This window comes from Lepus europaeus, chromosome 10 (assembly GCF_033115175.1).
Source record: "Lepus europaeus isolate LE1 chromosome 10, mLepTim1.pri, whole genome shotgun sequence".
In the NCBI taxonomy this organism is placed as follows: Eukaryota; Metazoa; Chordata; class Mammalia; order Lagomorpha; family Leporidae; genus Lepus; species Lepus europaeus.
Window position 1 is genome coordinate 24,981,382 of NC_084836.1, and position 15,127 is coordinate 24,996,508.

The following is a 15,127-nucleotide window of genomic DNA, read 5'->3' on the forward strand; positions in this document are numbered from 1 at the left end:
CGGGTCCGCCGGCTGCGCCTCCGGGGCTGGGAGGGTGGAGCGGGGGCGGGCGCTCGGAGCCGCCGCCCTGGTGCCTCCCCCTCGGGCACCGCAACCACAAGTCCAAGAATTAGCAACTGGCCTCGCCATGGCACTCCCTCGTTTTTTGCACGTTCAGGGTAAACGGAGTAGGCCCTGTGGTCCCTACGTTTCAGATAAGGAAACGGTAGCCTGGCTACCGGAGGAGATGGCTGCGTCGGCCATGCGAGAGGGGGTCGCGGAGGGCTGGGGCGCGAACCTGGGGTCAGGGCGGCGGGAGGGCACACGGTGGGGAGAGGGGCTCGCTCTCTGCAGGGCCCGCGGATTGCGGGAGGGAGGGCGTGGGCGCGGGGGCGGCGCTCGGGTCCGCGCGACCGCGAAGCGGGGTGGTGGGCGCCGCGCACTCTGCGGTTGACCGGCGCCGCTCCCGGACCGGCTGGCGGGCGGGCGGCCCCCAAGATGAAGGTGACCCGGCCCGGGGACGGGTAGCACTGAGCCCGCAGCCTCAGTTGGTGGCTCTGCGGACCGTCGGGTGACGCCTTCCTGCGGGATACACTGCAGATCCAAACGCCTGGAGGTGGAACAGGTGCGAGGCCCGAGTCCGACCCGACCCGAACTGCGTCTGGGCTAGGGGCTAGGGGCTAGGGCCTGGGGTTGGGGGTCCGCACGCAACTGGCGGCCCAGGTTGGAGACAGGTGATGTTTGTTTAAGGAGGATGGCCTCTCTGGAGTCTCCCGCCTATCATTGGCTGGGAAAACACCGGCGGGCACCAGGTTTTGGTTTGATTTCTTGATTATCTTATTTGGCTAATCCAGTACACTTGGGTTAGAAGCGCAGCGTCGTGTCTTGGGGAACGTAGAAAGTCAGGAAAGGCACTTTCCCTGCCCCGCGGACTGCACAGTCAGATGGGAGCCAGACGCGGGCACCAGTAGTACACCGTAAAGGCAAGGTAACGCTGCGAGACCGCAACATGGCAAAGGAAGTCAGTTTAAAAACGGAGGACAGAAAGACCTTTAGATGATCACATTTAATGTCATATTACAGCCTGTGGGAAAAATCAGGTGGGAAAGAAAACACTGGGAAGAGTTAGGCAATGGGAATGAAAGAGACTCAAAGGGGAAAAAAAATTCCAAATATTACTCACAGCCCAGCTACACCATGGCAAACATTTTGTATACAGTTGTGTATACATATATGTACATAGTGGTGTAATGTATTATATGTGTTACATGTGTATTATATATATGGTATATTTACTACTACATGAGAAGTAGAAATAGAGGAAATAAACACAAAAGTGCCTAACTGGTAGAGATGTAGAATTTTATAAAATTCTGCTAAAGACAGCTAATGTGTGAACGTTTTGAAGTTGTAGACATTAGTAGCATTTCGCAGTTATAGGTAAAAAGAATGGGTTGAAATGATAGAAAATTAGGAAACCTCGGGGTTCAACTTTTCATCCCAGCTGTTACTCATGAGCTGTTTGACATCCAGTAATTTGCTTCACTTAGCCTCGTTTTCTCAGCTTCATCATGGGGAGAAACGTTTCTACGTGATGGACTTGTTTGAGCTTTAGTATAAAATATGTCATTTAGCCCAATGCCTCACTCTACACAAAGACTAGATGTTCTTATTCATTTCAATCCTGTTTGTCTTGCTGGTCAGCTAAGGCTAGGATTTCAGCCAGGGGTTCTGACTTCACAGAGTAAGCCATGTTCTTAAAACTTGCAAGGCCCTGGCGAGTTAGTTTTCAGGCTACTTCATGGACGTTTATGTCCTTGGGTGCACTGAGTGCATCCGGTTAACAGTCCAGTTAGATGTTCCCTGAGCAGCTCCTGCAAACAAGAGGTTTGCAGGAAGGGTAAGGGTGAGTCTGTCCTCCCCGGTCCGTGTTGAGCAGTTACAAAGACGGAAGGGTGGCCAGTGTTGCCTTGGAATACCCGACGTCTGTGTGGCTCATCTCAGTTTGCAAAGTGCTCCCGTCCTCTGACTCACAGTGGCTGACCTGTCCCCAATCTTCCTTCCTCTGGACCTCCGCTTATTGATTTATCTTTCAGTTTGCATAAAGGGGCAGTCAAAAATGTCAACAGGGAACAGTTAGTTTGACGCCAGTGGGGACTTCGAGATCAAGCTGAAAGTAATTTGGCGGACGCTGTGCTCTGCGGCTGACCTAACCAAGAGGAAGGCCATCCAGGAGGCCAAGGACAGAGCTCTCAGGTAAACAGAAAACTGCCAGCGCTGCTCTCTCCACACCATCCAAGGACACAGTTCACAGCCTTTCCTAGTGTTTGTCTAAGGTGGGTGGAGAGGAGGTGGGAGAGCAATCTGAAAGGCACTGGGTCCCAGAGGACCTGGGAGAGGAGTGTAAGTTTTTGTCCTGTGTTAGAAGAATCTGAGGACCCATTTTCACTGGGTCGCAGAGAGGGTTGTTGTGAGAATCAAACACAGGCGGCTTGGGGCACTAGGTCTTGCCGGCAGAGTTACTGTTTCTAGAGTTGGCCAGGGCTTGAGACTTGTACCTTTCAAAGCCCCACTCCTCTTTCCCGACTTCCCCAGAGTAAGGAATGTTCAGGCTCTGCACGGGGGTGGGCCAGGTTTTCCAGTTTGCACTAACACAGCTGGTAGGTTGCTTGCAGATGGCCAGTTTTCAAGAACTTTGATTCAGGAAGCCTTAGCCAAAGCTGGCTGGCTGTTGTGCCTCTTTTCAGAGGCTGAGGGTCGGTCCGGAGGCAGAGCAGATGAGCAGGTGTCTCTGCTTTGAAGAAAGCGTAAGTGGATTGTGTGCCCATCAGCCCACCGTGAGCAGGCCTGTGCCTACATTACCTGTGTTAGAACATTGCAACAAGTCCGAAAGAAAGGTCTTATTATCTCTGCTTGACAAGAGAAGGATCCCAGGCGCACTAAGTTTAAATCGATCAGTTTTAGAGAAAGCACTGATAACAAGAGGCAGAACGCCAAGGTCTTTGCGCATTCCCACTGCCCCTGACTCAGTGACGGCATGGAATTGCATAAAGGTCAGAGGAACACAGTATTAATTACATTAACTGGTGTGTTAATCACGTGGAGGAGTGGAATATTTTACACCTGTGACTGATTCGGCTGACTCGAATTTAACGTACTCCTAACTGACCCTCTCCTCCCTACTCATCTCCACGGTTTCTTCCTCCACTGCCTTTTCTGTTGATGACAGTTCCATCTCCGTTCTTGCCAATTCTGCAGGCTCTCCAAGTGCTTTCAAAGCCATGTCTACCAGGGAGTGTTAGTGTTTTAGAGTTGGCCTAGAACTTTAGGGTTGGGCCCTACAAAACCCCATTCCTCTTTCCTGAATCCCCCCAGAGCCTGGACTCTTAAAAATCTGCTCTTTATCTTTTTCATCCACTGACAGTTGGATCTGAATTTGGTTTAAGGCAAGAATTTTCAGAGTGGCTGTGCATCCAGTTAAACTGTCCCTCGCTTTTTCTTAAAACATTTATTTATTTGAAAGAGTTATAAAGAGAGGTATAGACAGATATCTCCCATCCACAGGTTCACTACCCATATGGCTGCAATGGCTGGAGTGGAGCCAAATCTGAAACCAGGAGTTTCTCCTGGGTCTCCTACATGGGTGCAGGGGCCCAAGGACTTGGGCCATCCTCTGCTGCTTTCCCAGGTGTACCGACAGGGAGCTGAATTGGAAGCAGAGCAGCTGGGACTTGAATGGGTATCCAAATAGGATGCTGGCAACGCAGCTGGCCGTTTTACCTGCTACGCCATAGCTCTGGCCAGCCCCTGGGGTGACTTTAGATAGAAGAGTTGAAGGGGCAAAAGTATGAGAGAGGTGAGCAGGCTCTTCACCATGGGGCTGAGTGTGGACTGTACATTTTTTTAACATGTTAATTGATTTCCTCTATATCAGCAGTAATCTATAGCAATAATTAGAATCAAGGAAATATTATTTACAACCACAGTTGAATATTGAAGTTCCTGAGTACAAATCTTTTTTCTTTTTTTTTTTTAAAGATATTTTTATTTATTTGAAAGTCAAGTTACACACAGAGAGAAGGAGAGGCGGAGAGAGATGGATCTTCCGTCTGCTGGTTCACTCCCCAATTGGCCGCAACAGCCAGAGCTGAGCTGATAGGAATCCAGGAGCCAAGAGCTTCTTCCAGGTCTCCTGTATGGGTGCAGGGGCCCAAGGACTTGGGCCATCTTCTACTGCTTTCCCAGGCCATAGCAGAGAGCTGGATCAGAAGTGGAGCAGCCAGGACTCAAACTGGTGCCCATATGGGATGCTGCACCACAGGTGGCGGCTTTACCTGCTATGCCACAGTGCCGGGCCCCCTGAATACAAATCTAACAAAATACATGCAGATAAACACTCGGGAAACCATGGAACACAGAGGAATCAAAAGAAGTTTTTAAAAAAGAAATATAAATTCAGAGATGTTCTCTATTCAGGAGCAGCACAGACATTATTGTTTTTAATCAGTTTATTTGCATATATTTCATAAATACAAGTTGAGGAATATAGTAACTCTTCACACCATACCCGCCTTCCCACCTGTACTCCACTCCTCTCTCCTGTTCTCAGTCTTGTTTTTTTGTTTTTTTTTTGTTTTTTTGTTTTTTTGTTTTTTAATTTTTGACAGGCAGAGTGGACAGTGAGAGAGAGAGAGAGACAGAGAGAAAGGTCTTCCTTTTGCTGTTGGTTCACCCTCCAATGGCCGCCACAGTTGGTGTGCTGTGGCCGGCGCACCGCGCTGATCTGATGGCAGGAGCCAGGTGCTTCTCCTGGTCTCCCATGGGGTGCAGAGCCCAAGCACTTGGGCCATCCTCCACTGCACTCCCTGGCCACAGCAGAGAGCTGGCCTGGAAGAGGGGCAACCCAGACAGAATCCGGTGCCCTGACCGGGACTAGAACCCGGTGTGCCAGCGCCACAATGCGGAGGATTAGCCTAGTGAGCCGCGGCGCCGGCCTCAGTCTTGTTTTTTACTAAGATCTATTTTCATTTAACTTTATACACAGACGATAACTGTATTCTAGGTAAAGAGTTCAACACTTTGTATCAGAAAGAAAAAAAATTTCTCAACAGTCCATCAAAGGCTGTTCAAAGTAATCTCTAAGGTAATTTTGCTTTTTTGTTTTTTTAAGGGGCTTAATTATCTTTAAAGAAGAACCAAAGAATAATACATCTTTTGCAGGCACATAGACTTGATTATCACTTAGGAGACATAAGAATATCCTCCACTTAATACATTAAAACGAAGTAATTCTTTGAGATCAAGTTTTATTGTTAACTCTCATAATACAAATCTTTGAGGACAGAGGTCCTGCATGGGTAGTTAGTGCACAGTGACTCCCGTTTATTTAACAAGTAACACTCTTATGGATGGGGTCAGTGATCACCTGAGGTGCTTGACATGAGCTGCCAAGGCTATGGGAGCTTTTTGAATCCACAGATTCCATCAGTATTTAGACAAGGCCATAAGAAAAGTAGAAGTTCTCTCTTCAGAGAAAAGGGCATCCTTCTTTGATGTCTACTTCTTTCCACTGGAGTCTCAACTACAGAACTCCTTCATGTAGAACATTTTTTGCCACAGTATCTTGGCTTTCCACACCTGAAATGCTCTTGTGGGCTTTTCAGCCAGACCAGAATGCCTTAAGGGCTGATTCTGAGATCAGAGTGCTACTCAAGGCAATTGTCATTCTATGAGTCTGCTGTGTGGACTGCTTTCCATGTTGGAGCATTCATTCTTTTTTAATTCTATCTGTTATAACTGAACACTTGGTCCTATTTATATGATCATTTTAACACTTAATCCTATCTGTATGACCTCTATAACATTGGAATACTATTTTTATCACCCTGCTTAAGGGGATTTGGGGGTCCTATGGCACCTTTTAAAACTGTACTCTTAGAAGTAAGTCTGTAGAAATATATGCAGAACTATACTGCTTTACAATTACAAACTTCATACATTTCACAGTTACAACTTTAGGTTCATGGTAATTCTTCCCACAATATCTGTTCTTCCCCCGACTCCCACCCCCTCTTCCTCTTCCCTCTCTTATTCTCTTATTTTTTTTGTAAGATCTATTTTCAGTTAACTTGATACACGTATGGTTAGCTCTATGTTAAGCAGAGTTCAATGATTAGGACAAAAGAAAAAATGTTCCTCAATAGTCAAGACAAGGGCTATTCAAAGTCATTGCTTCTCAAAGTGACAATTTAATTTCTATGGGTTGCCTTTTAGATGCTATATTATCACAGAACAGGGAGAAGATACGGCATTTGTCCTTTTGAGACTGGCTTATTTCACTAAGTATGATGTTTTCCAGTTTCATCCATTTTGTTGCAAATGACCAGATTTTTTCTTTAGTGCTGTGTAGTATTCCATGGAGTACATATCCTATAATTTCTTTTTTGTTTGTTTTTTAAGGAATACAACTTTCATAAATACAACTTTAGGAATATAGTTACTCTTTTTTTAAAAAAAAAATTATTTATTTGAGAGGCAGAGGCAGAGAGAGAGAGAGAGAGATCCTCCATCTGCTTGTTTACTCCCCAGATAGTCGCAACAAATGGTGCCATGCTGCTCTGAAGCCAGGAGCCAGGAACTTCTTCCAGGTCTCCTGCATGGGTGCAGGGGCCCAAGGACTTGGGCCATCTTACTGCTTTCCCAGGCCGTAACAGGGAGCTGGATTGGAAGTGGAGCAGCCAGGACTCGAACTGGTGCCCATATGGGATGCCAGCACTGTAGGTGGTTTTATCTGCTATACCACAGTTCTGGCCTTGGAACAGAGTTATACCCACTATACCCATCCTTCCACCAGCACTCCCACCTCTCCTCATCCTCCCTCTCCCCTTCCCAGTCCCATTCTCCACTGAGATTCATTTTCAATTGGCTTTGTACACAGAAGACCAACTCTATATTAAGTAAAGATTTCAACAGTTTTCACACACGCACACACACAAACTGTTTGAGAACTAGTTTTACAGTTAACTTTCATAATACAACTCATTAAGGACAGAGATCCTGCATGAGGAGTTACTACACAGTGACTCCTGTCGTTAATTTAACAGTTAACACGCTTATGTATGACGTCAGTGATCACCTGATGCTCTTGACATGAGCTGCCTAGGTATGGAAGCCTTTGAGTCTACAAACTGTCAGTATTTAGAAGGGCCATCAGCAAAGTAGAAGTTCTCTTCTCCTGTTAGAGAAAAGTACACCCTTCTTTGATGGCCGCTCCTTTCTGCTGGGGTCTTACTCATAGAGATCCTTCATGTAGAACATTTTTTGCCACAGTCTCTTGGCTTTCCAAGCCTGAAATGCTCTCACAGGCTTTTCAGCCAGACCAGGATTCTGATGTCAGAGCATTACTTTAAATGATTGTCATTCTATGAGTCTGCTGTGTGAACTGCTTCCCATGTTGGAACATTCTCTCCTTTTTAATTCTATTTATTGTTATTATCAGACAGTTGATCTTTGTATGATCACTTTATCACTTAATCCTATCTGTACATTCACTTTAACACTTAAGATGGCATTTTTACCACCTAACTTAATGGTATTTAGGGTCCATGATAAGTTTTTAAACTGTATCCTTAGAAGTAAATCTGTAGGGATGTGTGCAGAGCTATACAGCTTTACAGTTACAAACTTCCTTCTCTCTTATTCCACTTTCATTTTTTACTGAGATCCATCCTCAGTTGACTTTATACACGTATGATCAACTCTATGTTAAGAGTTCAACAAATATTATGAAGAAAAAAAACTGTTCCTTGGACAGTCAAGACAAGGGCAGCTCAAGTCATAGCTTCTCAGAGTGTCAATTTGACTTGTACAGATTTTGTTTTAGGTGCTCTATTCTCACTTATCAGGGAGAACATATGGTATTTGTCCATTTGGGACTGGCTTATTATACTGAGTATAATGTTTTCCAGATTCAACTGTTTTGTTGCAAATGACCAGATTTTATTTTGTTTTTAACTGCTGTGTAGTATTCCATAGTGTACATATCCCATAATTTATTTATCCAGTCTTCAGTTGATGGGCATTTAGGTTGATTCTATGCCTTAGCTATTGTGAATTAAGCAGCAATAAACATGGGGGTGCAGATAACTCTCTTATGTACTGATTTCATGTCCCTTGGGTAAATTCCCAGGAGTGGCATGGCTGGGTCATATGATAGGACTATATTCAGATTTCTGAGATGTTTCCATTATGAGGTATCTCCATACTGTCTTCCACAGTGGCTTTACCAGCTTAAATTCCCACCAACAGTGGATTAGAATACCTTTCCCCCCACATCCTTGCCAGCATTTGTTTGTTTCTGTATGAAAGCCATTTTGACTGAGGTGAGGTGAAACCTTATTGTGATTTTGATTTGCTTTTCCCTGACAGCTAGTGATGCTGAACATTTTTTCATGTGTCTGTGGGCCATTTGGATTTCCTCTTTTGAAAAATGTCTGCTTAAGTCTTTTGCCCATTTCTTAACTGGGTTTGTTTTGTTGTTGTTGAATTTGTTGATCTCTTTTTATATTCTGGTTATTATTCTTTATCAGCTGCATAGTTTGCAAATAATTTTTCCCATTCTGTCGGTTGCCTCTTGACTTTCCTGAGTGTTTCTTTTGCAGTACAGAAACTTCTCAATTTGATGTAATCCCATTTGTTAATTTTTGGCTTAGACTTCCTATGCCTCTGAGGTCTTTTCTGTGCCAATGTCTTGCAGGGTTTTCTCAATGTTCTTTAATAATTTGAAGGTGTCAGGTCATAGATTTAGATGGCTAATCTATTTTGAGTGGATTTTTGTATAAGGTGCAAGGTAGAGAGGTCTTGCTTTATACTTTTGCATGTGGAAATCCAGTTTTTCCAGCACCATTTGTTGAAGAGACTGCCCTTGCTCCAGGGATTGGTTTTAGCCCTTTGGTCAAATATAAGTTGTAGATGCTTGAGTTGATTTCTGGCACTTCTATTCTGTTCCACTGGTCTATCCATCTGTTTTTGTACCAGTACCAGGATATTTTGATCATAACTGCCTTGTAGTATGTCTTGAAATCTGGTATTGTGATGCCTCTGGCTTTGTTTCTGTTGTATAAGATTGCTTTAGCTATTTGAGGTCTCATGTTCCTCCATATGAATTTCAGCATCATTTTTTCTATATCTATCTGAGAAGAATGTCTTTGGTATTTTGACTGGAATCTCATTGAATCTTTAGATTCAACATGGAAGATTTTTCCATTTTTTCGGTATCTTCTTCTATTTCTTTCTTTAATGTTTTGTAATTCTCATTGTAGAGATCTTTGACGTCCTTGGTTAAATTTATTCCAAGGTATTGGATTTTTTTGGTAGCAATTATGAATGGGATTGATCTTAGAGGTTCTCTTTCAGCCATAGCATTGTCTGTGTATACAAAGGCTGTTGATTTTTGTGTATTGATTTTATATCCTGCTACTTTACCAAACTCTTCTATGAGTTCTAATAGTCTCTTGGAGGATTCTTTTGGATCTCCTATATATAGAATCATTTCATCTGCAAATAGGGATATTTTGACTTCTTCCTTGCCTATTTACATCCCTTTGATTTCTTTTTCTTGCCTGATGGCTCTGGCTAAAACTTCCAGGACTATATTGAATAGCAGTGGGTGAGAGTGGGCATCTTTGTCTGGTTCTGGATATAAGTGGGAATGCTTCCAACTTTTCCCCATTTAATAGGATGCTGGCTGTGGATTTATCATAAATTGCCTTGATTGTGCTGAGAAATGTTCCTTATATTCCCAGTTTGCTTAGAGTTTTCATCATGAAAGGTTGTTGTATTTGTCAAATGCTTTCTCTTCATCTATTGAGATAATCATATGGTTTTTGTTCTTCAATTTGTTAATGGATGTATCACATTGATTTGTGAATGTTGAACCATCTTTGCATACCAGGAATACATCTCTCTTGCTATGGGTGAGTGATCTTTCTGATGTGCTGTTTGATTCGATTGGCTAGTATTTTCATGAGGCTTTTTGCATCTGTGTTCATCAGGGAAATTGGTCTGTAGTTTTCTTTCTCTATTATATCTTTTTCAGGTTTAGGAATTAAGGTGATGGTACCTTCATAGAATTTGGGAAGATTCCCTCCCTTTCAATTGTGAATAGCTTGAGAAGCATTGTAGTTAGTTCTTCTTTAAATGGCTTCTAGAATTCAGCTGTGAAGCTATCCAGTCCTGGGCTTTTCTTTGTTTGGAGGGTCTCTATTTCTGATTTTTTTTCTATGTCTTCAAGACTCATTTTAGGTAGGTAGTACGTTTCCAGGAATCTATCCATTTCTTACATGTTTCCCAATTCCCAATTTGTTGGCATACAGCTCTTTGTAGTAATTTCAGATGACTCTTTTTATTTCTGTGGTGTCTGTTAATTTCCTTTTTCATCTCTAATTTTATTGATTTTTTTTTTTGACAGGCAGAGTGGACAGTGAGAGAGAGAGACAGAGAGAAAGGTCTTCCTTTGCCGTTGATTCACCCTCTAATGGCCGCCGCGGTAGCGCGCTGCGGCCGGCGCACCGCGCTGTTCCGATGGCAGGAGCCAGGTGCTTCTCCTGGTCTCCCATGGGGTGCAGAGCCCAAACACTTGGGCCATCCTCCACTGCACTCCCTGGCCACAGCAGAGAGCTGGCCTGGAAGAGGGGCAACCGGGACAGGATCGGTGCCCCAACCGGGACTAGAACCCGGTGTGCCGGCGCCGCAAGGCGGAGGATTAGCCTGTTGAGCCACGGCGCCGGCCTAATTTTATTGATTTTTGATTTGGGTCTTCTATCTTCTTTTTTTGGTTAATTGGGCCAATGGTGTGTCAATTTTGTTTTTTCAAAAAACCAGATCTTCATTTTGCTGATCTCATATATTTTTTTTGTTTTGATTTTGTTTATTTGTTCTCTGATTTAATTATATCCTTTCTCTTACTAGTTTTGGGTTTGGTTTGCTGTTGCATCTCAAGGACCTAGAAAAACACTGATAGCTCATTTGTTTGGTGTCATTCCAGTGTCTTGGTGTAGGCACCAGTTACTATGAACTTGAACATTTCTTTTACTGTATCCCATAAGCTTTGGTATGTTGTATTGTCGTCTTCCTTTGTTTACGGAAATTTTTTGGTTTGTCTTTTGATTTCTTCAGTGACCCACTGTTTGTTCATGAGCATGTTGTTCATTCTCCATGTATTTGCATATGTTATGGAGATTCCTGTGTTGTTGATTACCAACTTCATTCCATTGTGGTCAGAGAAGAGGCATGGTGTGATTGTGATTTTTTTTTTTAATTTGCTGATACTTGATTTATGACCTAGCATGTGGTCACTCCTAGAGAAAGTTCCATGCACTGCTGAGAAGAAAGTGTATTCTGTGGCTGTGGGATGGAAAGCTCTGTAGATATCTGTTAAGTCCATTTGGTCTATATTGTTGATTAACTCTGTTTCCTTGCTGATTTTCTGTCTGGTTGATCTGCCTATTGCTGAAAGTGGGGTATTGAAGTCCCCCATTATTGTTTGAGTCTCATTTTAGATCCATTAACATTTCTTTTAAATAGCCAGGTCCCCTGTAATTAGGTGCATATACATTTATAATAGTCACATCTTCCTGCTGAATTGTTCTCTTAATCATCACATAGTGCCCTTCTTTGTCTCTTTTAACAGTTTTTGTGTTAAAGTCTATTTTGTCTGATATTAAGATGGCTACACCAGCTCCTTTTGTTTTTTGTTGGCATGGAATATCTATTTCCATCCTATCACTTTCAGTCATTGGTGAGATGTTTCTTGTAGGCAGCAGATAGATGCATTTTATTTTTTAATCCATTCATCCAGTCTGTGTCTTTTAACTGGATAGTTGAGGCCATTTACATTCAAGGTGACAATAGATAAGTAATGACTTTTCCCTGCCATTTTCCCATTAATATTCCAATTTTTTTTTTATTTTGGGTTTGCTTTATATTTTTACTGAGAGATTTAATGCCATCATCTTTTTTAATAGTGGTCATCCTGTTTCTGTGGTTTTGTGTGTAGCACATCCTTAAGTATTTTTTGTAAGGCTGGATGAGTGGTAACAAATTCTTTCCATTTTTTTTTTGTCATGGAAGATGTTTATTTCACCTTCATTCATAAATGAGAACTTTGTGGGGTACAGTATTCTGGATTGACAGTTTTTTTTCCTCTTAAGATTTGAAGTGTATCTTGTCATTCTCTGCTAGGCGATCCTATAGGGTTTCTGATGAGAAGTCAACTCTGAGTCCAATTGGAGATCCTTTGAAAGTAATCTGGCATTTCTCCTGTGTACATTTTAGAATATTCTCTTTATGTTCTACTGTGGAGAGTTGACTACAATGCATTGTGGTGAAGATCTTTTCTGGTCATATCTGTTAGGAGTTCTATGTGCTTCCTGTACTTGGATGTCCCTTTCTTACTCCAAATTAGGGAAGTTTTCTGTTATTTCACTAAGAAGGCCTTCTAATCCTTTATGTCTTTCCATGCCTTCAAATACTCCTAGGACCTACATGTAGGGTCATTTGATAGTATCCTGTAGATTCCCAACAGTATTTTTTAGTTTTCTAATTTCTCCTTGTTTTTGGTCTGACTGTTGGATTTCCAAGCATTTATATTCTAGTTTGGACATCCTTTCTTCTGCCTTGCCGAGTCTGCTGTTAAGGCTTTGACTGTATTTTTTATTTGATATATTGAGTTTTTCATTTCTAATATTCCATTTTGGTTTCTCTTTAAAATCTTAATTTCATGGGATAAATTTTCATTCATGTCACATATGGTTTTCTTTAGTTCATAGATTTGCCTCTGGGTGTTCTTATGATTCGTCTTTTCAGCTCTGTTTCTGGCATTTCATCGATATCGTCATCTTTGCATTCTAGTATTGAAATGTTATGTTCCTTTGGAGGCATCATGTTGACTTTATTTTTGCTTTTTGGATTGCTGTGTTTAGTTTTTGGTGTTTGTGGAGATAGTTGTTGGTTCTTTGGCTTGTTCCCCCCTATGATGGCTTTTATCTTTGTACTGTGCCTCCGTGGCTCATTGGAGTGTCGGCTCTTTCAGTGAATAGCAGAAGCAAGTGCTGGGTGTGGTCAGGGAGCTCTGCTCAGTGCTCTGGGGTGAAGGGAGTATCCAGGATATCACCCGAGTTGGGGGTGGTAGCTCTCCTCTTATTCTGAGAATTGGGGGGGGAGGGGAGAGGTGGTCACATCTGCTCCCTCCCTTCCTCTCCTTTAAGCTGAGCAATGAATGCCTGGATATTAGTCCCCAATGTGTTCAACACTCATCTGCATGAGTTATCTGTGCGGAGCCCCTTGCACGCAATGTTCCAGCTGCAGTGAGCACCACCCTCCCCCTCCACCGCAACCAAGCAGTTCTGAGAGTGTGGCTCTGCACCCAGAGCTTGCCCAGAACCCCAGCTACACCCTGCCACCTCTCATGCAGTCACAGTGTTTGCACAGGCTCAGCATCTAGGGCTCCCACAAATAAGGAACACAAGAGCATCCACTCCATCCCACTAGGCTATCCTGTCCACAGAGAGGCCGAGGGGTTCCCAGAGCCACTATCTATATGTGTTCCACCCAAGGTGGATTGAGTCTGAGCCCCTTGCCAGACCCAAAGTCCGTGGGGAACTCTTTGGGAGTCTGTTGGCTTCTGTGGAGCCTTGAGGTGGGTTGGCCACCCCTGGGAAATGGTTGGGGGTGTGGCTGGCCCGGAGCTCTTTAGGAATCCCAGGGTTGGTGTGGTCAGCGTGGGGAGGGGTGAACAAGATTTTTTTTTCCCCCTGTGGAATCCTTGGGTTGCAAGCAGGCACAATTCCCGCCGGCCCTACTGCTTTCAGAATTGTGCAGGACGGGTACAAGAGTCTCTGCGGCCAGCACTTCCCTTAGGAGGGGACGGCTCCCCTTCCCTGCCCATTGTAGGGTGGGTACAGCCGCAGCCCCCGTCCCCCTTAATTTGAACTGCTGTGGTTGCCCCTACCAAGAGCCCTCACTAGCTGCTGGGTGCACCGGGAGAAGGTGGGGCTGCTCCTGTTCATGTCTGAAATGGTGCCAGCTTTCTCCCAGCTAGTTAGCTGCAGGGCACTGGCTTGGAGGGAGAAGTAGGGGAGGGAGAGGCGTGCTGCCTCCTTCCCCCACTCTGGGTAAGCAGTCACCCAGCTCCCCTGAGGGTTCCAGGCTGGACCCAAACCCGTGTCATCTACTAGGCTCTCCGTCCAGCCGTAGGAACAGTAGCATGGGCTGGTGCAGTCTGACCTCACCTTGCGATCCTGGGCTACTGGCTCTTTTGTTGCTGTGTTCCTGCTCCGTGGTCCATACTCACTGCATATCCAGGCTGCTTTCGCAAGATCGTTTGCTGCAGTTTCTCCCGTAAATGTTTCCCTGAGAGTGCAACTTCTCCACTTTTCCAACCTTGCAGAGCTTAGAGAAGACCTCCCTGTCGCTGTCCCGCCATCTTTCCTCTCCCCGACATTGTTAATATGACAGTTTTTTCTAACTTGATCTATGCATTCAGTAGAATCCCAACAAAATTCCCAGAAAAGATATCCACAACACTGGATTCTATCCCGGTTGCCCCTCTTCCAGACCAGCTCTCTGCTGTGGCCCGGGAAGGCAGTGGAGGATGGCCCAAGTGCTTGGGCCCTGCACCTACACGGGAGACCAGGAGAAGCACCTGGCTCCTGGCTTCGGATCAGCGAGATGCACTGGCCGCAGCAGCCATTGGAGGGTGAACCAACGGCAAAAAGGAAGACCTTTCTCTCTGTCTGTCTCTCTCTCACTATCTACTCTGCCTGTCAAAAAAAAAAAAAAAAGAAAAAAAAAGAAAAGAAACTAAGATATCCACAAACTATTTGAAAGCCTGCCAGCTTGGCCGCAGGTACTGCAGTGTGGGAGACGGGCGTCTTAACCACTAGGCCCTGACTCCCCAGCCCCTGCCTACAGCACTATTTCAAGGGGCCACACAGCAATGCATTGCAGAGGCGTACCATAGTTCCTTGTCGAGTCCCTGTTGTATTAAGTGACACTGGACCAGCTTGACCATATGTACTGATTGGCCGCTTGGCTGATGATCTTCTTGGGATAAGTTCCTAGAAGTGGAATTGCTGAGGCAAAGCGTTTG

The 15,127-nt window shown here is 44.3% G+C and overlaps 1 protein-coding gene across 3 annotated transcripts in view; it reads left to right on the forward strand.

Moving 5' to 3' along the window:
- Positions 1-89: 89 nt before the first annotated feature.
- CCDC38 (coiled-coil domain containing 38) overlaps positions 90-15,127 on the forward strand; it is a 66,833-nt gene continuing 51,795 nt past the window's right edge. The window contains exons 1-2 of one of the 3 annotated variants that reach the window (XM_062203095.1): positions 90-158; positions 2,076-2,235. The gene's annotated coding sequence lies outside the window, so the exon portion shown is untranslated. Of the gene's footprint in view, positions 159-546; positions 605-1,920; positions 2,236-15,127 lie in introns of those variants that run through there. The other 2 variants (XM_062203096.1, XM_062203094.1) reach the window with 2 other exon arrangements.